We start from the raw sequence: 27,025 nt of genomic DNA, 5'->3' as shown, positions 1-27,025 counted from the left end.
TACCGCCAGACGAACACGAACTAGATAGACGTCGTTTGCTAGAGTTTAATATAAACGCGCCCCACAGTGCACAATAAAACACGGGATCAGGTGCGGGCCGCGTGTATCGCTCGCGCGAAGCATTACCACGCTGTCTGGGCGTTGTTCTGTGCAATGAGATTTGGATGGTGCTTGTTGTTCTATGAAATGTCTGCAGCCTATAAGGTGCTCTATAAATGTGATTTCAAGAAAATAATCAGGCCTCTCACTACACCTATTCTAGCAAGAAAACTAATATATCGGGAGATTTCAGAATGAAAGATTTCAATATCAAATATGCATCTCGTGATGGACCACTTGTTATTTATGTTTACCTATTTAAAAATTTATTTCATTTTTTTGCATTCCAATATTTTAAATATTTTTTTGCAAAGATATATAGTGTTTTTAAAAATTGCCTGTTTTATTATCTTTTACCACTTCTTAAAAATTATCTAATTTATGTTATACTAGCCTTATTATATATTAAATTTAATTAATAATATTTATTCTATTATTGAAAAATATTTCATTATATGTATTGCAGTAGCACGTAATCGGTGGTCAGTACGTAGCTGTTTAGTTTCTTCGGGGGTGAAAACCCTAAAAAATAGCATGTAATCATCTTTAATACATAAAAATCAAAACTTGTAAGTGACCAATAGCAGATTGAACCTAGAAGTGGCAGTCAGAATGACATGTACAAATGTCACGTCGCTACTGTTCACCGTTTAATATGAGTTCTTATAAAAAACATATTTTTTGTTTCATAGTATAGATGTATAGCTAAGTATAGATTTATATATTAGGCAGCTATCAGTGTTTTTTAAGCACGTGTATTTATTTTTGATGAAATCTGTTTACCGCACTATAAATATAATGAAAAAATAATGATGGATTACATATGTTGCAAATTTTTTGTCAAGTTTAATTTATAAATACTGTTGTAAAAACTTGATAAAAAAATTTGCCTAAATTATAAATAATATTATAACAATGAATAAATCAAAAAATGCATGTGTTGAAAACATTACTAATTGTATAGTTTTTCACATGACATACAAATAAATTTTGTAAAAAATACCTGATCCAAATTTTACTTTTTCCAATTAAATACATAATTTATTTTAATCCAGATTCATAAATCTCAGCTATAAGCGTGAAAAGCATTATACTTGAATTATTGTAGGAATAAAAATCAAGCTATAAATATCCGAAGGAAAAACTTTAAAAGCTTTAATTTGCGTAAAGTTTTACTTTGCTACAATAATAAAAACAGTGTTTTCTAAAATTTGAACATAGCTAATTATGTAATATATTAGCATATTGTAGTTTTGATGCAAATTTATGCTCTACAAAAATACATTGTAGTTTGTAGTCGGTGTCTAAAACTTAAAAGATGGGGCTCGAAACTCATATGAACCTTTGTGTTTTTCAATTATTTTTTTATAAAGATAATTTCGATCAATATTTGAGATTTTCCTTATCTCACTAATAATTATCCTGATGATTAATTTAAATTGAGCAGGATCGTAAATATTCTCAAATAATGAACTTCTATAGCTCAAAGATAATATCATATATGTATAATAAAAAATGTTGAATATTGAAAATTGAAAATTACATATTGATATTAATATTTTTAACTTTATTTTCAATTCGCTATAATTTCTTTTCGTGAAAAATTGTTTATGTTTTAACAACAAATAATACAAGTTATATATTTTTTATAATACATACAAATGCATATAAAACTTAATTTTGTAAATAATTTAAACTTTTTCTATTTTTTTTTTAAATATTTTATTTTAATCTAGATCTTTAAATCTTAGCTTTAAACATAAATTGTTATATACTTCATTAAAATAAACTAAAAAAATATTTTTTTCAATATATTTGTCAGGCGTTAAAGCGATGAAATTGTGAGAATATAATATTATAGTATTAACGATGTTGAAAAATAATGACCGTAAATAAGAAAAAAATCAGTCAATGTAATGTATCATGTAATTAAGCATTAAATGTTTATTCTCTGATATTCAGGATATTTTTTTTCTATATAATATTATATTGTTACCTTCTTTTAAATTTACATTTGTAAGTTTATCCCTACACCTCCTATTAATAATAATCTAACAATGGCGTGATCTAAATACAATTTCTACTTTCTATAGAAATTTAATAATCTCACCTTTGCGTGGATGTTTACTTTTCATCTACTGTGTGCGAACGAAACGCTCCATGGTGCATTTCAGTTTCGAATGCACGCGACAATAACTCAATTTGGTAGCTGTCTCATGTAGCGGTCGCTTAACAAATGAAAACGGAGGAAAAATAAAAAGTTTTTCACCGAATCTCTCTGGATGCTGGAGCTACGTCTCCGGAGCAGACTTTTGCTTCGTGACATACTTGCGAACGCAATCACTTTCGGTCAACAAGGCGAAAACGAAATGCTGCAATGCGAAAAGTGAGCTTTGAGACAATTAAGCTCTGTTGACGAGCGGAAGACGTGTTTATATAATTGCTTCGGTGTAATTGAATGTGCGGTTGTATTGTTTGTTAATGTTTAATGCATTTATTTAAAACAATAAATTAAAATTAAAAACGCAACATTTAAATCTCCTTATTTTGAGTTATAAACCCTACTCTAAAATTGTAAATATATTATCTTATTAGCGATTTTTATTATTATCAATCAGCCTTTTTAAATTGTCATTAGATGTATTTTCTCTAAATTTTATTTTTAAATATTAAATAAATTAAAATTTCATGTGTATTGTTCAGTTTATAAAAGGGAGAAAATTATGTAACGAGGTTTACATGCATGATAATTAAAAATATGTATAATGTTGTTTTTATCAATTTAAACATTGCTACGTGTCTGAACCATCTTTAAATTATACAATTGTTCTTAAAAACATAAAATTATATAATCAAACTACATATTATTTCTGTAAAGTTCATTAAGTTACCGTAAGATTTCTGCGAATATCATAAAACGTTAATAATTCAAACAAGTCCTTTTTTAAATTTATATACGAGCATTAAATATGAAGTTAACAGGAGATGGATCTAACTTTAATTTGTTTATGTTGTACAGAATCCTTATACAAATAAATAATTATCATTTTAATTACCATTGTTAAATAAACATGATATATAATTCATTGAAAATTATGGCCTTACAAAAAAAAACATTATGTTTCATCACTATCGAATTATTTAATTGGGATGCCTTACACATTTTATGCAAAAAGGTAATATTGTATGCATAGATTAATACGTACTCATTTAATCTGTAGATTAAAATAAAATAAAATCGACTATGTACGCATTGTCCATAGTAACTTGCAATATGATCAAAATAATTATAACAACAGATTCCATTTGGTTAATACGATTCACATTATATGGTAACGTTTGCTGCGTTTGATGTATGCAAAATTTGACGTAATTAGTAGAAGGGATTTTAGCTAGGATTTCATTGAATATTGGCAAAACACAATGGAATTTCAGAGAAAAATATGCTTTCAAATTTTTCAATGGAATGACAATAGTGATATTAGTTCGAAAGAGATTTAATTACTATTTAATATTTTTACTACCTGGCATTTTTTATTATGAATGTATTATATGATATTTCCAATAAGATTTTTTTTATTACATGAATGTACGATCAAGCTTATATTAATAAATATCATAATGATTTCATCGATCAGAATTAAAATTAATAAATAATTCATTATTTCAGACTAAATACAAATTTGTAAAAACACAAATTATATATGGTGTTTGAACCCAAGTCTTTCAGGTTTTAGTCGCCGACTATACTACTGAATCACATACATCGTGAAGTAAATATTTAAATATTAAGCATTTTTGTAAAGCCTAATGTTTAAAAATATTACATTATGCTTATGCTTATTAACGAAAAACAAATACTTTTAAATGTGAATTTTTTCATACTCTAAAATATAATTTTCATTTTAAGACTTAACCTTCTCCCACCTTTCGGGTAATTTTATAATTTTATTGGCAAATATGTTAAAGACTTTGATTTTTTGTAACACCCTCTTTTTGGTCTAGGAAGTGTTGAATTTATTGAAATAAATTGTCGAAAGGAGCAAGGTTTGGAGAACAAGGTAGATTTTATCGAGATGCAATTTCACCAAATGGCAATCGCATTGTCGTGTTGTAGAATTGTTTGAAATATGTTGACAAATGTAGGCCTTTTTTACTTCCTGTTGCATATGATACAGCTGCACACATAATTAAAGCTTGCTGTTATTGTTTTACCAATTTTAAGGTTATCAAATGATCGATAAAAAGCGATTCAGCTTTAAGATCCAGAAGCTCTTACAAATATCCGCCAATTGTTTACTTGGCTCAATTTGTGTGGAACAATACACTTAATATTTTAATGTGTCAATTCACTGTTAAATTGAACTGGTTAAGATTCTGGTCATCTCATGTATAGTTTGAGTAGGGTATGCTTCCATTTCTGCAGTCAGAATATTGTAGTCAATCTTCGCTCGTTTCTCACATCCAGGACTATTCTTGATATCATACGTTCTCGTTTGCTTTTTTAAAACTATTTTCGACACCTACAGATATATAACGAATCACTTACCACCTTACAGTAGTTGCTAAATTTTTTCTATAATTCTCAAGACGCCATGTATGGAAATGCAGAAAAGTCACCTCTATTAAGCCACCACTACAAGGGTTTCAAATTATACATATATATATATATTAGTAGCGTTGTCAGCTTTTGATAAATTATTAAAAATAACAATCAATAAAAAAAATTCGATAACTTTTGACAAGTATAGTTGGATCAACAGGATAGGTATCGTCCCACCCGTGTAACTGTTACTAACCTTCTGACTTTTACCAAAACAGTGACAAAATATCTCAATGAGGGAATACAAGTAGACGTCGTATATACAGATGTTAAGAAGGTCTTAACTGATTAATTGAAGTCTTAATTAACGTATTAATTTTTGATTGTATTTACTCCGTTGTAACGATTGAGTTTATGCTTTAATTAAAGATTTGCAATAAATAACAATAATGTTAATATCAAAATGCTATTATGTCTTTGGTTATTTTGACAGGTTACGTAACAATACATAGCATGTATATGCAGACTAGTCTACACGCATTAAAATTAATGTATGCATATCTACCACTACTGCCAACGAAATTGAATTTCTAATTTGCGGCAAACTTTTAATTGGAATCACAACGCCGAGTACACTGTTCGTATATAATAGTATTCAATCGTCGTCGTCGAGCAATTGTTTGTTTTGCCTCACCTGGCCACGCGGACATTTCCGCGAGACATTCCGTCGCCCATAACGACTTCCGCGTTTCGCTGGGCGGTGGGCGAAGGCGCACTTAGAGCGGGCAAGGGTGTCGCCAGGGGGTGGCGGGCGACTGGATTGCGAGGCAAATATGTAATTAAAAGTTTAGGCGCGAATGAGAACTTGAAAAGCAATCACAGCGAGCCAAAGTGTGTGAAAGTTAACTCTGATCTCCCGTCGACGGTCGGGGTGTGGCCGACGCTTCTATTACCGATTTCCACCGTTTGAATTAACGATTTAGAAGCTCTTTACTATGAGCGGCATCCATCTTGATATATGTACTCTCATGCTAGGTTTTCAATATTGGATTTAATCGTAATTATAAGTATAAAAATGATTTAACAACAAACAATAAGATGAAAACTACTTTTATCGCATGAATATTATTCCTCAAATTAAATGTATTATTTAATAATTTATTCTGATAAGATAGCTTATTGTTTATACTCTAAACAAATTTAATCATAATATTATATAAACATAAACAGGATATGAAAATAGATTTAATATTATAATTTATTTCTTAATACACAAAGGTGTTTTTGTATTCCATTGAGGAAACCTACTACATTTTATTTTTGCAGATTGTCCTTAAAATAATATTGTACGAATTCACAACTCCGTACATTATTCCTCTAGCCGAACTCGTTTACTTGTGGTTAACTATCGTTAAATTGTCTCTATTTATAGTAATAACTTTCTACTAATATATAAATACTAAATCATTCATTTTCATGTTTTCATAAATAGTAAATATATTTTTATTTGAAACTACTCTTTTTGCAGCATCGTTTATTCTAATTTATTAGGCATGTTTAAATTTGTGGGGTAATATAATACTTTTGTAAATTATTTTTTGGTGTTTATACTCAACATATTACTCACCATTAATAATATACCAATTTTTCTATATTTTTTTTTATATATAATTACAACGTTCCTTAAAATTATTTATTTCATCTACAATTACTCCTAAATATTTAAAAAAAAATTATATTAAAGGTTCTATAACTATTTTTATATTATTATTAAATATATATTTTTAATTAATAAACATATATTTAGTTTAAGTAAATTATATTTTAACCCCATTTATATAATACTTAATTTATTATTAAAATTATTTACAACTTCTTCAAGATTATCACATGTGCAATAAATTAAAGATAAATTTAACATTTTTTATAATAATAATTATATCATAAATATATATCATAAACAGTAATGGTCCTAATTTTTAACCCTGTGGTACACTGTGAGATATTATTTTCTGTATGGGATAGGCATAATTTATTTTAAATTTTTGCTTATTATTATTTTTTAATTATTTCACTTTTTTAAAACTATTTTACCTACACATATATCTCTAATTTCTTTAATATTATACATCTGACTATTGTTTCGAAAGTTCTTGCCCCAATGCTTTTGTTCGTATCCTTAGCCAACAACCCATCATTTATAACTACTTGTAATACAGTCTCAGTAGAATGTTTTTCTCTGAATCCCTATTGTTGTTTACATAGAATGTATTGAGAAATAATTAAATTCTATATTTTTTATTGGTATTCTTTGCATTACCTTTTCGTTATGGTCTAAAAATCTAGGAAATTATTTATTTAATGAAATGATGTAGCTTATTAGTAAAGATTTGTTCACATTTAATACGTAAGACTCAATTTGAATTAATCATCACAATGTTTATCTGTGAGATAAAAAAAATCTTAAAAACTTATTAACGTGTATGAGATTCATAGTAATTGTTTATTTTTTTAATAAAAATAAGATTTTTATTCAATATATTTTATTGAAAGAAAACGTAATACGATTATTACATTTATTTCAACTGCTTTCAGAGCTTTGCTGGAAAACGTTCGGGATATTATGATTGCTCAATTATAGGATTTGGTGCAATTGCGCCAGTCTTTATTACGGAATTATCATTCTATTCGTTCTTTGCAATCGGTAAAACCGGAAAACGCTCTCAAGAAACCGCCTATCAAATCTGAATACAAAAAAATAATAAGAAAATTCTAATATTTTTTTAAATAAAACTACTGCAAATAATTATGTAGTGAGAAAAATAATATTTCACAACGATACTCTATATTCAATATTTATATTTCCATATATTAAAATTCGTATAAAAATAAGGAATGCTAGAAAGCTAAACATGCGTAACGCATGAATACAGATTTACGGGTGAAAATAGTTGGCAGACCCATATTGATATTATTTTTGACCACGACGGGCATTGTTTGTGACACCAGGGCAATTTCATATGGAAAAACATGTTATTAATAAATACAGTATTATATAAATATTTATACCGAACGATAAATTACTCTTAATTTAGGTAAATCAAATAAAACCATAATAATGAAGGATTTAATCACATGCTTTATCAACCGATGATTTCAAGAAATCTAGAAACAAAACTTTTTTATTGAATTCTAGATAAAATATTAAAAATGGTATCTTTAAAAAAAAACACAAAGGCTACAAAAATGATTGGAATAATTGGTAGTGTGAGAAATAGTCTCAATTTAGTATATATTTTTAAAAAGTTGTTATTGCAGCACAAAATCGACCAGTTACTAACGTCTGCTTAAATCACTTTTAATTTAAGCAGACGTTAGTATTAATGCGCAATTATTTAAAAAAAAATATACTGGCTTAAAATAAAAAAAATCTAATGACCTTAATGTCTTAAATTTGAACATTGCATAAGATTATATTTCACTTAAAATTGTTTTGTAAGAGATTTTTTTACCCATAACTTTAAGTAAAAATTGAAGTATATTACATTCATAGCAGATGGATACTTAGAGTCTTGCAGACTTCATAGGCAATCATTATAGTTGATAAATAATGATATAGTTAAAATACGAATTCAGATAATTTTTATGAGCAAAACTAATAGCTTTCATTGCTTTTTCGAAACTGTCATAAATTACTTTCGCTTCGATTTTTAAAACACTCGTTTAAAACTACGCCAAAAGACTAAGGTTTTCACATTCTATAGATGTATGTGTGTATATGCGGCCCAGATGTTAATTTGAAAACTTTATTAATATATTTCTTTGGAAATTTGACTCTGTAACACTCTATGGTATGATTGGGTGAAAACAATAAAATAAAAAAACTAGAACAAAACTTTTGAGCTGTGTGCGTTTAATAGCCTACGTTGATTTATGATCCTTGACACTGAATCCGTGAAACAGAGATAAAATGTTTTTACTTATGAAAAGATTTTTAGGTGAATAAATTTGGCCAAAAAAATATATTTCATGCATATTGGACGATAACGTACGATTTATTGCGCGTTTTTATTTGCTCTTAAAATACTTGCAGATGAATTAATATTTGTAATCTTAATATGGATTAATATTCGAAGGTTTATAGGCGAATATAAAGCGAATGGAATACTGATGAGCCAAACGAAGATATGTTTAAGAAGTATAATAGATGGTCTTATTATTACTGATAAAATTCATATTATTATAATTTATGAGGTTTTCAAAGTTGTATATACTATAATATATATATACACCTAAAATACTAAAAAAAATTAACGACCTCTAAATGTTATTTATTATTAAAATAATTAAATTACATTTTTTCATGAATATATCAAAATTTGTATACTATAATAATGATTTTTTAGTACACTTATTAAGTCCTGATTTGAAAATTTTTTTTTAAAAAATATGTCAGTTAAACTTAATATATTATTATTTGAAAGTCTTAATAAACTCACAAAAATATAAAAAATAAGTTTTAAAAATTAATAATTTTATAAATAATTTAATTTGCTCGATTGTAAGATATTTTACAATTAGGAACTGTTTAAGTGGCAAAAAATATGCGCAGATTAATGGTGTTAAAATGAATTTATTTATAGACAGACTTAAGTAGCAATATTAGTATGTTTTTATTAATTTAAAAAGCAAAATAATATTTTTTTAAATCTTCCGTTTGCAAAATATCTACTAATGTCTTTGAAAGCCACGAAAGCTCTAAAAGCCCGGAAAAGAGCCGCTGCACGGGCGTCGCGTGTAAATAACTATACGGGGAGGAAAAGTTTTGTTCGGTAGCCGTTGTATGTTTTCAGACGTTCGTTTGATTATAGGAAAATTGGCAGGAAATGACGTCGAAATAGAAAATCGACGTAACGAAATTAATCGAGTTACGCCGTCCATATCCGGCCTACGTTTTACCGCCATGTTTGCGTAAGGAACAGATATTTTTCAATCACCGACTATATTTTTATTGCTTCTACAATTATTTTATGAAAATTGTATCCTTATTTTAATAGTGAGTATATTTACTACGTGTAAATGAATAATTAGTTTCGACACTAATTAAAATGATAACACAAGTGACAAATAATACAAAATATTAAATTTCTAATTTGTTATTGAATTTTAGTTTCGATTAAAATTATAATAAAAAATAAAAATGGAAAATATATGTTTTTTGTATACGTTCCATACACACAGTCAGTTGTCACAAAGTGCACACATATTTTTTGTAGCAACGGTTGCATTTATTTTAATATTAAATTTATTCAAGGACAAGTTTATTTGCTAATTCCCAGATCAGATAAAATGGTATTCTTTTAAACAACACAAGAATACGTGTTTACAAGTCATCAGTCCAATGTTAACTTTATTAAAAAAATGTATGTTGAAAAATTGACATTATTTGTGCTAAAGTCTGAGTAAATAGGAGTTATCTACATTTTGTGCTTTTGCTATATTCGCATGAACGAATAAAGTGTATATAAATATGTCAGGTAGATAATTATAAGCGATCAATTAAGAATAAATAATTGCTTGTCTGTAGCAATATTTTAATAGTGGCAGACATATATTTTTTATTTAGTCGTACTGATTATTGTTCAGTAGCTACTAGAGTCTCCAATTACTCGAACCATCAACTACTCGAGTATCGAATATTAAAATTTTAAAATACTCGAGTACTTTCGAGTATTAACCAAATGTACCAAAATAGCTATTATTCAAATTCGTGCACATATAAATAAATAAATAAAATACTTAGTATGTTAATTTTTACAATTATTTTAACTTCACGAACATACTTTTTAAAAACAATAATGCAAAAAGTGTCTCGAATTTAATATTACTGCTAACCTTTGGTTTTATTATTCCCGTTATGGAAAAAACCCTTTCCGTTGCTGTTTATGTTGGTCTTATTGTCATTAACGCGTTGGATAAGGCTTCTAATTTATATCTGTTCGCTTTTTATAGATATAAAATTTTTTGAACTCTCTTTTTATGTTCTCTTCTTTCATTCCCTTCTCTGCTTTTCTCTTATTTCCTTCGACTATTGACAAAATAGCATTTTGTAATTCTTCTTGAATAGATTTTTTTTCTTAACAATATACAATATTCTACTCCTTCTGATTAGTGCGAAGAATTTAACCCTTTGCACTCGTAATCGTTTTCGTACTAGGTATGTCGCCAGCTCGGGAAAAATGAAAAATGTTAAATTCTTTTTAAAAATTAAAATTATATATGTAGAGCATAACTATGAATAAACTAATATCAAAAACAAAGAAATCAGAACAAATACTTGCATTTCTCTAAATTACATTTTAATTTTTTTTGGTTCTCTCAAGTATCATTGGTTGGCAATCCATAACAATAAATTAACACAATAGGGTGACGACCCTTTTCAAAATATTTATGGGACCGAAAAATGTTTAAACCATAAATATACACAAATAACAATATGCCGCTCGGTTTTAGGTTTAGATATATCTACCTGCGAACGAAGCCAGCTTACATCGCTCGCAGAATTACAAATTGTACGTTTTTTCCATAATTAAAGAAACCCACAAGATATCTATATTTATATAAACTAATATTAGTCTCATCGCCCCATCGAAGGGCAAATGGAACGTTGCAGTTAGTGTCATATTATTTTATATATTTCTTAATTAAAAATAGACAAAACTTTTATTAATGAATAGCTGTATGGTAAATATGTATTTGTTTGTAATTTTATACGACGACGACGGTCAATTGGGCGATGGTTTATTGGGCGACAGAAATTAAAAAAAACTTGCACGCCTTGCTTTATTGTAAATATTAATAAAATATACATTAACTATTTATAGGACACCTTGAACAAAGTGGTACATGTATATACCACCAAAATTAAGGTTTATTTTTCCTATGTTTTTTTTTAATAATGAACCTAATGTTACAAGAGCACCCGTAGGTCAGTTTACCATTCAATATAAAGTTGACTTAATTTAGAATATTGCAGCCTAAAACGACAAATAAGATATTAATTCATTTTCAAAAAATGTAAATAAAACAAAAATATGTGTCCTATAAAGGGTTAAAACGAAAAATTATATTGGAAATTCCAAAAGTTTGTTCTCACAGTAATTTATAATTCTCAAAATATAAAAAAATCGCGTAAAGGGTAAAATCTGCGATAAGCACTTATTAGCGCTAGTTCTGGGTTATTATATTTATATATAACTACCCTATCCAGTTTAAAATAGATAACGATAAAGTATGCGATTTTTGGAAATTCCAAAAGATTGTTCTCACAGCAATTTAAAAGTCTCAAAATATAAAAAAATCGCGTAAAGGGCGAAATCCACGATAAACACTTATCAACGCTAGTTCTGTGTTATTATATTTATATATAACAATCCTATCTAATTTAAAATAGATCACTGTAAAATATGCGATTTTTGGGAATTCCAAAAGTTTGTTCTCACAGTAGTTTTCAAGGCTCAAAACATAAAAAAAATTCGCGTAAGGTCCCACTATAAACATTTTTTTGGTAGGTATTTATAATAAAATTACCGACTTTAGCCTAAGTGTTTTATAATATCGAGTAACTTTCTTAAATTCTTGAATAAAAAAATCAAACTGTTTAAGTGATTAATTTTATGATTAAATATGCACAAATGATAAGTAAATATACATATACATATATCTTTTGTAGGTATATTATATTTTGTTTAGACCGAATAATGTTTTCATCTTTTAATTCTTTTCTAAAAAATATTACTTATATTTTCGTATGTATTTAATTACGTTAATTATTTAATTAATTATAAGATCATGATTTGCATCACATTTATTTGTAATGCATTATTATTGTATCGCCCAAAAGACCATCGCCCGTTTGTCTGTCGCCCATTTTGAATCGCCCATTTGACTGTCGCCCAATATACGATTATACACTATCATTACAAAACATATCTTCACAATCACTATATTTAGCCATAGCACTATTTTTTCACAATAATATTTAAAAATTAACTTTACAATAACTTCACAATAAAATTACAAAATAAGTAATTAAACAAAATTATCAGTCACTATATATAGTTTCACTTAGACACAAATTACGGACAACCGAGCCGCTGTCGAAAACAGAATAGGTAATAAAAACGTCACCGACGCGTGTCAACCGAAAGGCGATCGCCAACTGTTGCCTTTGGGAGAAGCTACGGCAAATCTGCCGTTAAATTTAGTCATCAAAAAAACCCCGACTTATCCCGATAAATAAGCTCTCCCCGGCTTGATTCAGGTAAAAATTATATTTTTTTGATAAGGTATGACTCTTGAAACTCTTGTCTACAACACTGCAAAAACGCCATTCAAAACATGCACAGGAAATACCCAAAAATCGACGTTATATTTCATTAATTGAAATGGTGCGTCTGACGCGCCTGACGAGTAATATAGACCCAAGTACTGGTGCGTCTCACGCACCATACGAGCGGAAAGGGTTAAATCTATATCCTTCGAAGATGTATTTGGGTGAATCCCTTTCACTCTAGAGCTAAACGGTTCGCAAAGAACTGACTTTACTTTAAATGCCTTTAAAACATACAATTGTTTTGATTTATATTTTAAGCTGAGGGATCAGTATAAACAATTTACAACACTTTAAGCTACAACTGCATAGTCATAAAACCTAAATTTTTTTTTGTTGATATTTCATATTGTTCATTGCCATAAATTAGATAAGTCGGGACTGTCGAACAGAAAACACAAAAGAAATTTCTCCGCCGTACCCACTAACATAGCCGACGACCGGAACTATGCAACTATGGAACTATGAAAAAATTATACCTGATAGTAACCGCTCTAACTCGGGACTTCAGGCATAAACGCCAAATAAAAGCAAGACGTTAATCTTTACCGAACCGAGTTAAAGTTATTTTTGTTTCTGAAATATTTCAAAAATTTTTAATTTCGAGTATTAATCGAGTAATTTTCAAAATACTCGATTATCAAGTACTTGAAAAATAGACAAAAATACTCCAGTATCGAGTACTCGATTACTCGAATTGGAGACTCTAGTAGCTACGTTTACCAAACATAAACATTAATGACACATCATAATTAATAATATAAATAATTGAAAACAATTATTATTTAAGAATAAAACCATATTAAAAAGCAAGCAATATGTAATAAGCTTAGTTATCTTTGCTGAAAAATTATACTCAGGAGCCTTAAAATACCTTTTTTGTGGTTTTAAAAGCAATTTATACATAAACATATCTTTAAGACTTCTATTGTATAAAAGTATGAAATTAATAAAATTATATAAAAAAAATACATATAAGACAGCTATTATGTATTTCATACACTGAACAGTGTTATTCTGTTTGTTTTAATAAAAGTAGTACTAACATAAAACTATGTATTTTAATACACTACTTTTACTTATAATCAGTGACTTTTGAAAATAAAATTTCACAAAAAAGCGTAAATTTATATAGGAGAATTTATGAAAATATTATTTCTTTTCTGCCCGTCCTATGCTATACATAGGTATATAGATATTTCTCGCTTTAATTTCCACGTCGTTGACTTTCCTCAGGCCGGTTGCACGTCGAGAGATTTTTTCTTATTAAAAGCTTCGCCAAATTTAATATTGCGTACAAGAAAGGTAAATAGGAACACACCAAGGGACACTTGCCACGTACACCTGCGAGGCTCTGGTTAAATATTTGAAGGGTTTAACGTCTCCGGGATTGTTGTATAAAATTATAAGCTTTAGCATTACACGTCCTGGATTATTACCGTGCAAAACCGTAGTGGTTAATTATTGCGCGCATAATAAGGTTATGTGAAATTATTTATGGATAAATTGCAACAGGATAGTCACATTTTATAATAATATACATTAATTAACAAAGCCTTTTATTCGTGCATAGGGAAATTTAAAACAATGATTTTAATTAAATACGCAATGCTTTTAAACATTTAATTAAATAGCATTTATTAAATGAACTACAAAAATAAATATTTACACTTCAGATATCACATAATTCTGAGATTTATGTTTTCAGTATAAAATTACACATAACTTAACTAATAACAAAAATAAAGTAATGCCATTAATTAGCTCTTCAATATTCAAGCTTTAATACAAAATAATACAATTAATTATTTATTGTGAATATTTGAGATATTCGGTTAGATATTTCGATATTTTGCTACTCAACAACGAGATGCTTCAAACCTCAAATCATCCATTTCAATTTATTAATGTCTGCCTCTCACATTTTTATAAAATAAACGCTGGCATCGAACGTACATATAATAATTTATATCACAATATGTAGGTTAATAGTGTATCGATATAACGGCAGGTGATTTCTACCCTCCCCCGAGCTATCCCCTGTTTGTTTTCCAGGCTTTTTCCAGACAGCAGCATCCGGTGTTCGCGAAACTGACGACGGGTCTTTTCTTTTCCGTGTTCTCGCTCCAAAGTTCCGCTCCATTTTAGAAACGAGTGTTGTTTGCCTCGGAAAGTATCTGTTGTTAATTACGGGGCGAAACGGGTACGCCCATCGTGGTCACTGTTTAATATTCGGACGAAATTAATAATGACACCGGGGCCACGGGGAGTGGTAAAACATGCGGTTTTTTTTTATACAGTAAAGACTTAATGTTTATGATGTTTTTCACAAAATTACGAAATTTTAATATTGTATCGTAAATTTGTTCAAAATAATATGAACATAAGAGTGAAAGATTGTATAATACTAAAAAATAAGTTAGGATGGGTTTAGGTAAAGATTACTTTTTTCTACTGAAATTGCATATTTGTTTATTATCCGATAAAAATATTATAACGGTTTTTAATTTTTTTTAGTAATCTACTGATACAATGTGTATTTTATGTCATAAAATATTCGCGAATAGTTCATTAGCTCCAGTTAAACTTCGTAGGCATTTCGAAACAAATTATGCTGATCACAAAAACATTTCAGGTTTTAGGTTATTCTTCCGTTCATATTCTTCATTAAAAAACAGAACTAAACAACGCAACGTTTATTTTATAAATGCTATTTAATATATGGTATATACATTAATGCTCAAAATAAAGCAATTTGAACACCTATTCCTAAATCTCTGGATTGCAATTTTCCATCAATCTTGGATTTATCTAGTTTTGACAGAAGAAAGTCAACGATCTAAATAACATATATACTTAATTACTCGTATTTTTTCAATAATATATAAGTGATTTAAAAACGCTTTACACGTAAAAAATATAAAGTAACTAAATTTGTTTAAAGGAATTTAATCATCATAAACTATTATTATGTCTTAAAATATATATAAATTAAAAAATAAAATAAGTGAGTAAAAAATAATATTTGCAGTTTTTTTGAATTGTCACTGTTCTACAAAGGTTAATATTAATAAAAAACATTTACGAAAAACAAGGAATGGAGAAGAACAAATTATGGGTTATTTGTGACTTTGCCGTACGGTTTATAAAGGAAAATTTGCGGGTCATTTTGCCGTACTATACAAACAATGGATTAAATTAAATGTTATATAAGTAGGTACTATATTCTTTGTGAAATGTTAGTTGTTGTTTTGAGTATAGAAGTAAAAATATAATATATATATTATATATTGTGAAAATCATTACCTATTTCAATATAGGCACATAATATTATATATCAATTTAAATATGTTCACTCAATCCAAACAACATAACTATATAAATATTATAATTTAATAGTAATTTATAAAATATATTGATGCTGAAGAGTAAAAGCTATTTAAATTATTAATATTTTTTAGTACCATTTATATTTATGATAATGATAAGGCTTCACAAAATGTCAAAATACTCTCAGCAAAAAATAATTGAGGAATTTAAATGTTACAAATGTTTTAATTAAGTCTTTATATAGCCATAGAAATTGTTACTAATCATTGTATTATATAAAAGCTAAATATATCATTTTAAATTTCATAAGTTACCCAAATTATAACCTTGATAAACTTTCTACGCATTTAAATGTGAAAGTAAAAAATAATTAATTTTATTTATATATTGTTTTTTTTTTGTTTCAGGTACTTTCTACTTCTACTTACTATTGCAATAGGACTATCGTAAGTACATAAACCATTAAAAAATATTTAATTTAAAAGCAATGCTTAAATCCCAAATAAGGAGTCTAACATTTCAGATCCTTTTGCATATTTCTTGGATTTATGCGCAAAGTGTTCCGTTTGCTATTTGAAAGTAAAATTAATTATAGCTGATAATTTTTCGGTTATCGTTCCGGAAAAACCAAGTAAAAAAAATTGCCGGTCTAACCGAGAGAAAAGAGAGTTTCGACCCTAGATCGTATTTAAATGTGCTGATCCCCTGACTCGGTCCCGTATCCGCGGATTTTGCGTAAAAGTTTTTATAATACTAATAAATCACTAAAGAAATATTCCCTTACATTGCCAGACATCCGCCTTCCCATCATGACTTAAAAAATCTCCTTTTAAACTAAGGCTGTGATCGGATGCCCGGAACACGATTTTAACTATTTATAGTTATTTAAGTAATTCATGCGAAATTTTATATCGCAAATTTAAGATATTTGTTAGATAAAGATTTAAATTATTTAATCGTGCGATCGCTTTATATATTTTAAACACCGTTAAAATATATACTTTGTTTAATATTTTAATCCATTTTCTTAATTCCTACGGCATACACGTGCTGTATTTTTTGGCACTCATCGCGCGCATAGTATCGGATAAACTGATCAATCTTAGACACTTCTTCAAATTACTTATAAAGTCTATCCAATTGTTAGTCATTATTTACAACGACTGACTTTTTACCTTTATTTTCATCAGTAATATTATTTTTTGTAGTTTTAAGTTCATGATAATATTTTATCACTTTTTACTAGTTCTTAACGTCATTGGAATGCACAGAAAAACAATGCGAAAAATATTTAGCAGTTAATCTTAATAACAAGTACAAATGTTCAATCGGAATGAACGAAATGTATTATCAGAAATTTGCCACTTAGAGATCAGAAAATAATTGCAAATGTTTTTTTTATTATTTTTAGATTAACTACTTATTATATTTTTTTACGCGCACAGCTTATTAAATTTTTTAGCTTTATGAAATATATACTATTTAGTTAGTTTGGACATGATTTCTTTGATTACATCTTCAGGCAAGTCTTGAGTCTCACATCAACCATTATGAGAGAATTAACTCGCGATAAAAAATAATCTTGACTATTTTCTAGGTCATAAGCATAATCTTTCTTAGCTTTTAAATAACGATAGAGTTTGGCTTCATTTTATTACAGTAAACAAAAACAACTAAGTAATATATTTAGGCAGTATTTTTTTCTTTCGCATAAAAAAATATTTAATAAATCACTACGACTAAGTCGTAGCTTAAAAAACATATATTCTACTAATTTTTTTTTCTTCTGAATATTCTGAATATATTTTATAATATAAATAAATTTTCGTTAAAATTCATTGAAAATTAAATGCACGTTTAATTTAACGTAATTACGTTGTGAAATTAGTAAACAGCAAGTCGACACCGTGCAGCAAAAATAATTAAGAAGCATTTAACGTTGGCCGTTGCCAAAGAATAAAATAAATAAACACATAAAAAGAGGGAGCAGAAATGAAAGAGGAAGAGAAGAAGAGAGAAAAGAATGCTTTTGCAAATTTTTAATAAAAATACATTAAAAGCAAATATTTTGGAAGCGTGCCCAAACGTAATGCATTCTCCAAAGCTTCCGCAAGATTAACAATGTAGGTTGAGGTCGACGGTTTAACTTTTGAAACTTTTTCTGCGATACACTTTACACTTTTGTGTGATGAAATATCTGCATTTTATTTTAAATAAAAAATTATCATAGTTTCAATATTAATAGTATTTTGTTTCATTAAATTTTAATATTTTATATTTTAAGATGCTTTTTAAACATCAAATAAATAATTATTACTTAAACACATTTAACAATTATAATAATCTATCATAAGTTAAATACATTTATTCCTACAATATACTTTGTATATATTATAGATACATGTATGTCATTCTAATATTTAATATAACGTTATTGTATGCTTTGCTTTTTACGTAAATTTATATATTTGTCAATGGTCTTATCAGAGTTTTGTTGAGAGTCAAGATAAAAAATTGCAGTATATTTATTATCTATATTTTTTCTAAGAGTAGAGTTTTGCAAATATTTAATAAAATTCTTTGGGTAAACAAAAAATTAGGTTACTACAATATAATTCGTATAATTAATATTTAAACTAAGTGTTAATTATCTAGATCTAGTAAAAATATCTAAATACTACTTTTCTTTTACAATTCTGATAAACGAATTGTTTTATAAATTCTATATTTTTTTTTTTTAATACTGCAGATAATGTCTCTCGCAAATGTATATAATGAAATAACCTGATGGTTGTATAATATTGATTTATTTCAAAGATATTGATTTTTATTTTTAGTAAAAATAAAGTCACAAGTGTCAAAGCAACAGTCGTAAATTTAAGAAAATCTGAATATTTTATTTTTTTCAATAAAATAAAGTATTTGGTCATTTCTGTAAAGCAAAAAATATAAATGTTATTTATTTTATTTTCGAAGCCAATGAAATAATTTTCTAAGACCTTTAAACTGTAATTCTTCAGTTTATAATTATCAAATAAGTTCACATTTTAGAATAAAAACATACCAATTGTTATTATTATTAAAAAACATAAAACATAAACATTTTATAAATCAAAATATATCTGCCATTGACCCTTTTTAATTTTAATATCTTTCAGATCAGATATCTACCTTTATTTATTGCTTTTAAGATTCATTAACTTCAACGTCTATTGCTTAGGAAACAGAGGCAAAATAATTATAATTAATGTTAGCAATATGTTATATTGAACCTTACGATAAACTGCGTTATAGTTTGATTATTTTGTTAGTAATAAACATATTTTGTGATTGTGGCAATATTATATTATAGATAAAAAGCAATAATATTGATTAATTCTATCAAACAAAATATGTTTTTGTTTTGATAAAATAATTTAGACAGTGATTGTCTTTTCTGTAAAACTAACATTTAAAAAGTAGTGCCAATAATTTAAACTGTTATTTCTTTACTTTATAAATGGTAATCTAATAACATAAATACATAAATAATATTATTATTAATATAACAAATCCATCGTAATATATTATCTATAAACATTTCTTAATTCCAACATTTAAATCGAATGATTGCCTTCATTCATTATGATATATAACATTTCAAATATACATTTACTAAAAAGTTTAGTACTGGGAAAAAATTAATTATTTTAAGCTAGAGGCAGTATTAAACCATACGATAAAATACGTTAACGTTTCCGTGTTAACGATTACTTAAAAAATATAAACTATTTTTTTAGTACTAACTGTATGATTAAACACGCAATTAAAATCAAATGGTCCATTGTTTTAAACAAATCGTTTGTAGAAAATGTTGCAAATATATGATTGTAAGAAATGTATAAATTCGTCCAATTTAAATCCACTTTTAACATATAGATTATATACATATTTTTTTTATTACAGTACACACTGTATGTTTTTAAGCGATTTAAATATTCAATTAGTTAATAGGTATTTTTCATTAAATTTTCCCAAACTTTGCGAAAATGTTATTAATAATGAAGTTAAGATCGTTGATTTTGTTTAAAAGCAATTAAGGTATAATTAAATTTTCACTTCGATAAATTATTGAAAATAATATTCATTAATTTTTTTTATTATTAATTATGATTGAATATATGAAACAAATTAAATTAAATTTATTAAGAGTAAAGTAAGGTTAGGTTTTTGTTACATATTTTTATAATTTTTTTTATTAGTTTTGGTTTGCTAAAATCTAAAGTTTTTGTTTCTAAAGCAGTTTTTTAATATGAACATAGAGGATGAATAAATAAATGATATGGGTAATATTTGCAGCAATTTTGATATACATATGACCTTACTTAAAATATACATGTTTTTAATACAGAAATAAGTATTTTTATCACTAAAGTTATTCTTAACGATTTTAATAATAACAACATTTATTGTTTTATTATTATCAACGTAAATCAATCATAAAAATATAAATATAATTTTATATTCATTGTAATTCAAAAATAAAGTAAGATTTTTGTCAAATAAATTGTCAGGAATAATAAGTACATAGCTTAGCAAAAGTCTGTTTAGGGTTATTTATATTTTTGTAGAAAAAATTTTGTTGCATTGTGTTATTATTCATATTTTTAATGGTTGATTTTTATTAAATTACCCGGGAATAACGCGTTAGCCTTTTGTATATATTTTTATATCGTTCAACACCGTCCTTGAAATTATAGCTGATCTAGCAAGTTTGCCAAAAGCCTCGGCAAATAAATATAAAGAAACAGATTTATGTACACGTCTGAACAAACAAAACGTTTCGAAACAATAAATCGTCAATATGAAGAAGCTCCTAGAGAGGATAAGTCCGGATAAGGCCGAATTTAATCGAGGTAAAAACAATGCCCTAACATCAAACGGTACGAGCCCCCATTGCACAATTGTCGACTTTTCAGCCCAAGTTTTATCACCACAGCCACATTATCAAAGGCCTTGCCTACACCGAACCAAGTTTTGGTCAGGATCAGATCCTCATCTTGGCGCTGCTTTCTCCGCCGAAAGATTTCACCTTCCAGTCTCATCCCCTATAGAGTGTATAGCCACCCTAGTTCCCACCCCCAGTTTCCAATAACTGGCGCCAGAGTTCGCCGAGTTACCTGGATGGAAGCTGCCGAGTAGTTAGGATTACTTGATGCGTGAAAATGCGACAAATACTCGCCTTTGACGACGCATCGTCACTGCAAAATCGAGAACCACACATACATGTCCTGTTTTATTATAATTGCGTAGGTTTTCTCATAGATGAAATACTAGTTATAGATTACATGAGTGTTTATATTTGGAATAAAATTAAGTATTTTTTTAAATGGAAAATAATTAACATATGCAAAGTGTAATTAAAATAAAAGATAATTTTATTTTTTATTAAAAATGATTTATTTAGGATTTTAAATAGTTTTATTTAAGACTAAACATAGTTTAATATTAAAATATTTTATTCATACTACTAATTTTTATATTTATATATAGGTATGAGGGTTGATTAAAAAGCTAAGTTTTAAGACCTATGTTTATTAATATATTTAAAATTGTGTTCCATTACATGTTTTGTGTATTGAAAAACAAACACACCTTTAGCAGATTTGATTTTTTGTATGTAATAGTTATATAATTTTTATATCAAAAACAAACATTTAAATCGTTTCGAAAGCTTTGAATCAATATTTTATCAAAGTATAAAACTACAGCCACAAATGTTTGTATTTATATTTATACACATTATATTACAAAACTTGTGGTGTTCGATATCCATGTAAATGTTGTACAAATACGTCGTACATACACTAGAAAAATATACGTATCGAACGGTCCGGAAGAGAGCTATAAATATTTATGTCCATTGCGCTTTTTCGTCTAGCTCTCTCTCTCTCTTTGCAAAAAAAGCTTTATGCTAAAGACTGCCACTAAAGGTTTATCTTTAAATAAACCTGTAAAATATTATCCACCCCATTATCCTATCCTGTTTACACAAAATAATAAAAAACTCACCAAAGCACGCAGTAGAATAGAGTCAAATTAAATAAGAAAAATATATTTTAATTATTGTATGTATTTATAAATTTATTAACTAAAGTAAAAGTGATACTCTACTACAAATTTTGTCTGTAAGCGTTACATTCGATTAAATTATAAAATATAAAGATTTCATATATACATACATATACATAACATAAATACTGATGATTTAAACCTTTAAGCTTATTATTAATCCAATTTAGATAATGTCAAGTAATAGGATTATTAAAAATAATCCATTTTAATATGTTTCTCCCCTTTTTAAACTTCGTCTCGCTCTTTAATTATTCGTTTAATAATGAGATATTATAATATTTCATTCGTGGGGGTGTTTTCGTACAAGTGGCATCTAAGAAACATTTGCTCATAGCCACGCCGTATAAAATAGCATCGCTTAATTAAAGCTATTTATCATTTCAATTCAATTTGAAAAGTAGAAAATAACATTGAAAAGATAAATCTTAATTAGTGGACCAGCGCGGCGCCTTCAAATTGTGCAAATCTTTATTAAATCAGGGATCGAAATGTGCTTTTGATGCGTCGCTAAGGTTTAAATTCTTGTATATTGAGTAAAAATGTAGTGCCCATGATTGGGATTAGAAAAAGGTACACTAATCTATGTGTGTTGTTAGTGGTTCGTGGTAAAAAAAGAGGGAAAGCTCAGCACTTTTAGGACTGAGCTTAAATGCCCCTGCACCTAATCCTTACGTATAAGATACGTCTTTGAGAGAGTACAAACTTCGTTATTACTCTATATCTTATCTTAATATATATAAATATATATATATATATATATATATATATATATATATATATATATATATATATATATATATATATATATATATATATATATATATATATATATATATATATATATATATATATATATATATATATATATATATATATATATCTCGCGATAAAAATTTAAAATCTAATATATATATTTTATATATAATCATTATTAATATTTTTATCATCATATTTTTATCTAATATCTGGTTTGGAATTTAGTTTTTTTCTTAGATTATGCGTTTCAAACATTTCAGAAGTAATATTTTGAATACTTTTGACATTATGGGCAGTGAGCTAATTGCTCTCTAAGAGGTTAATTCCCCGGGTGTTTTTTTTTAGTATCGAGATCATTATGATTTCAGATATTTTCCATGACGTAGGAAAGTATTTAAGTCCTAATATAATATAAAATTATAAATAAAACTATTGAATTTAATTCCTTTTGTAGATATTTTTTTTCAAAACCTAGTGCTTTCCTTGGGTCGAAGTGTGTAAGTATTATTTGCATAACTTCTTTCCCCGTGATTTTTTTTATCTGTAAGCTCATTTGAAGAGGTGCTTCAAGTTAATCAAATAGAAGTGTTGAATGGTGTGAATACACTATAGTTAGCAGCAAATATTTTTCCTTACCTTTGTCATTTCTAGCTCATTTATCGTTTGTGTTTTTATTGACGAAGACTGTTGTATTGGTTGCTTAAGTTTTTTCGTGGCCTTTCATAGTATGTAATCGTTGGCTTTAGTAGCCGATAAGCTCTTCAGATAATGTTGAATTAATTGATTTTTTACCTTTTCTAACAGAGCGTTAAGCTCCTTAACGGATTTGTTCAGTATTTTTTTGTCGCTCTTTAATTTTGTTTGGTGCTACTGTTATCGCGGCTTGCATTTTTTATCATTTGTTAAGTTACGATTACTCTGTGATTTTTTTTCAGTTGTGTTTTTTATATGAGTAGCATTTCAAACTGCATACTAGTCGTTATTTTATGGATAAAGATCGAAATTTTATTTATTTATTATACTTTGTCGTTCTTCCTAAAAAAAAAAAATTGCGAACACTAAAATTATATACAACGAAAATTGCAAACAGCGAAAATAAAAATATTGTGCAAAATTTTCGTGTGCGCTGTTAAAAATGTTCGGAATTATCACTCTGTTGAATTTCCGTGTGCGCAATTTTCGTTTTGCGTATGGTGTGTCATTTTTAAAGGAGATATTATTTTTTATTATGCTTTATACCCAAGAGATACATTTTACTTCAACACCATTTGTCAAGTGTGTCTATCCTTAATCCTAATATTCTAAGACTCTGACCTTGACAATAATATGAATAAACTTTTTACGTATCCTGTTTGTTTGCGATACGTTTTTATTTCTCTTAGCAATTTATTTTTCTAATGTAAGTTCACATGCACTAAAATAAAATTTAAATAAGCCCATATGCATATACACAGTATTACATAATTTGTTGACAATGTAAATTTTTTTATGAATATTAATATATAGTACTTTATTTAAAGTATATAATTTAAATTTATTTGTATTTTTTCCATAAAATAATAAGTTATTAAATGTTATTAAACTTGATAACAAATAATAAAATGAACCTTAGCTGAAAAAATTTAGTATATCAAAAATCTTTTATTTTATAATTTATTTTTAAATTTTTCATTATAAAATATAAATTTAAAAAAAACAATAAAAACAATTAGGTAAAATATATTAAAACAAATTTATTTAATTTATTCTCCTTAATTTATTTAAATAATTAATATAATAATAAATATAAATAATTAAGCAATGATTTATAAAGAGAAAAATATTTTCGGTTATTATATCTAATTATCGGTTATTATATAAAAACAATGTTTGTGAGCGAATTATGTATTTATTTGAAAAAGAAGATATATAAATCATTATATAAATTTTTATTATAAACGCTTAAATTAAATTGTGTCAAATTTCCTGATACTATTTTCGAATCAAAATATCATATAAAGTTATTGATTGATTTCGTTATATTATGTTTTAAATAATAAACACTCAAATAAATGGTCTGTTTTGAAGAAAATAAATAAACCATTTTGACGTGATTTTTTTTTGCTTAGACAATTAGGTAATTTAAATTTATTTACTTTATTTATATTGAGTTAAAAGTTTGATTTTTAATAAATAAGCTTAATCTAATAAACATTTTACGATAGCTTTATTAGGTTTTGCCATCTAAAAATATTTAAATAATTAAATTATTGTTTGTTTATAGCTTTTATATAAATATTTTAACATATAATATAAAACCACGTTTACTAGACATTGTTCAATAATATATTTCCATTAATTTGCATTAACCAATATATTTTGAATGTCTTCCAGTACGACGAGCCTCCATTTTGAAAATTGGTTTCGCGAGTTACGGACTAACACATAACTATAATAACTATTGTGGTTAACGGTGAACCTCAAATACCACAACAGAACTAACACGTCATTATGATACATAACCATGAAATACATTTATGACATTATATTTTTTTTTTTTGTAACACAAACATTTTTGGAGAACCTTGGGTTTTCAGTATAGAATTTCTTAGACCTTTTTTAAAATATTAAGAATTAAGATGTTTTGCTATTTCATAATAGTTAAATGGCAAAATATTTTGAAATGATAAAAAAATTAATCTCTTATGAAATTCGATCAAAATTATTTAAACCATTTTGCGAAAAATTACTTGTACGTAAAACGCATGGTTTAATACAGAAATCTTTAGCTGATACACGAATTAAAAGAATGCTTCTTAATGAAATAAATGACCAAGCAAAACATTGGAAAAAGCTGCTAAATCGCCATCATTATATAATATTTTTTTTTTCTTTTAAAAAGGGCTAGCATTTTAAACATTGAAACTCCATATAGCGGCAATGTTCTTGGATTAGTAGAGTTGTAAAGTAAATATGATTCAATATTATAGGAGCTTGTTAAAAAAGTTCGAATTGCATCAGGACAATGCAGGTTCGTTATCTATCAACGAGAATACAAAACGGGTTTATTAATATTTGTGGTTCGTTTCTTCAAAACGCGATAATTGAGAAAAGTATAAAGATTAAATATGTTATTATTATTGCTGATGTGACTCCGGATTCATCTTATAAATATTTTTGATAAGCAAACGGAAAGACCTCTTAAATCGATTTTATTCAAAGTAGATCGCAATGACTATATATAGAGCCCCTACTTTCACTGTTTCTGGCCTTGCTGACAATCTTGTTTTTGAAACGTACTTAAAGAATTGAGTTTCAAATGTTGTTTTAAAAACTCCTATCTTCTTAGATTTTCACTAAAAAATTTATAAATTTGCTGAACAGTACCAAAAAAGTTATATATTATTTCTTTGCAAGATTTTACTGAATCCACTTCGACAAGATTTAATGGCATACTTGGCAGTTGGCATACTTTTAAATGTACAATCGATACTTTCACGCAAAATAACTGCTTGCACAACATTATACTCTTCAACTGTATTGGCTCTGTTATTGTAACATTGACAGAATAAATTGTTCCTCTTGTCGCATATCTGTATGAAAATTATATATTTTTCTTTAATTCAAAGTATTATTTGCCTTAATGTTTAAATCAGCAGATATCTTTTACAAACTCCCAATATATTTTATGGTACTTTACACCCTACACTTTTGGTCATTTTCATAGGCTGGAGAAAAAATAAAGCAGAACAGGAAAAAATCACCCCACGACCTTTTGAATAATAAGTGAGGCGTGACGGGCTTAAGGAAAG

The 27,025-nt window shown here is 27.0% G+C and overlaps 1 protein-coding gene across 2 annotated transcripts in view; it reads left to right on the top strand.

The window, feature by feature from the left end:
• mmd (disintegrin and metalloproteinase domain-containing protein mind-meld) overlaps positions 1 to 27,025 on the top strand; it is a 641,110-nt gene that overhangs the window by 129,648 nt on the left and 484,437 nt on the right. Inside the window, exon 2 of one of the 2 annotated variants that reach the window (XM_088196880.1) lies at positions 16,772 to 16,810. The exons of the other annotated variant lie outside the window; for it this stretch is intronic. The gene's annotated coding sequence lies outside the window, so the exon portion shown is untranslated. The remainder of the gene's footprint in view (positions 1 to 16,771; positions 16,811 to 27,025) is intronic. 2 annotated transcript variants of the gene reach the window in all.

Source organism: Plectrocnemia conspersa, unplaced genomic scaffold (assembly GCF_051122295.1).
Source record: "Plectrocnemia conspersa isolate PC_06_02 unplaced genomic scaffold, ASM5112229v1 ptg000011l, whole genome shotgun sequence".
Classification (NCBI taxonomy): domain Eukaryota; kingdom Metazoa; phylum Arthropoda; class Insecta; order Trichoptera; family Polycentropodidae; genus Plectrocnemia; species Plectrocnemia conspersa.
The sequence above is the reverse complement of the archived record's forward strand: the minus strand, read 5'-3'. Positions and strand labels throughout refer to the sequence as shown.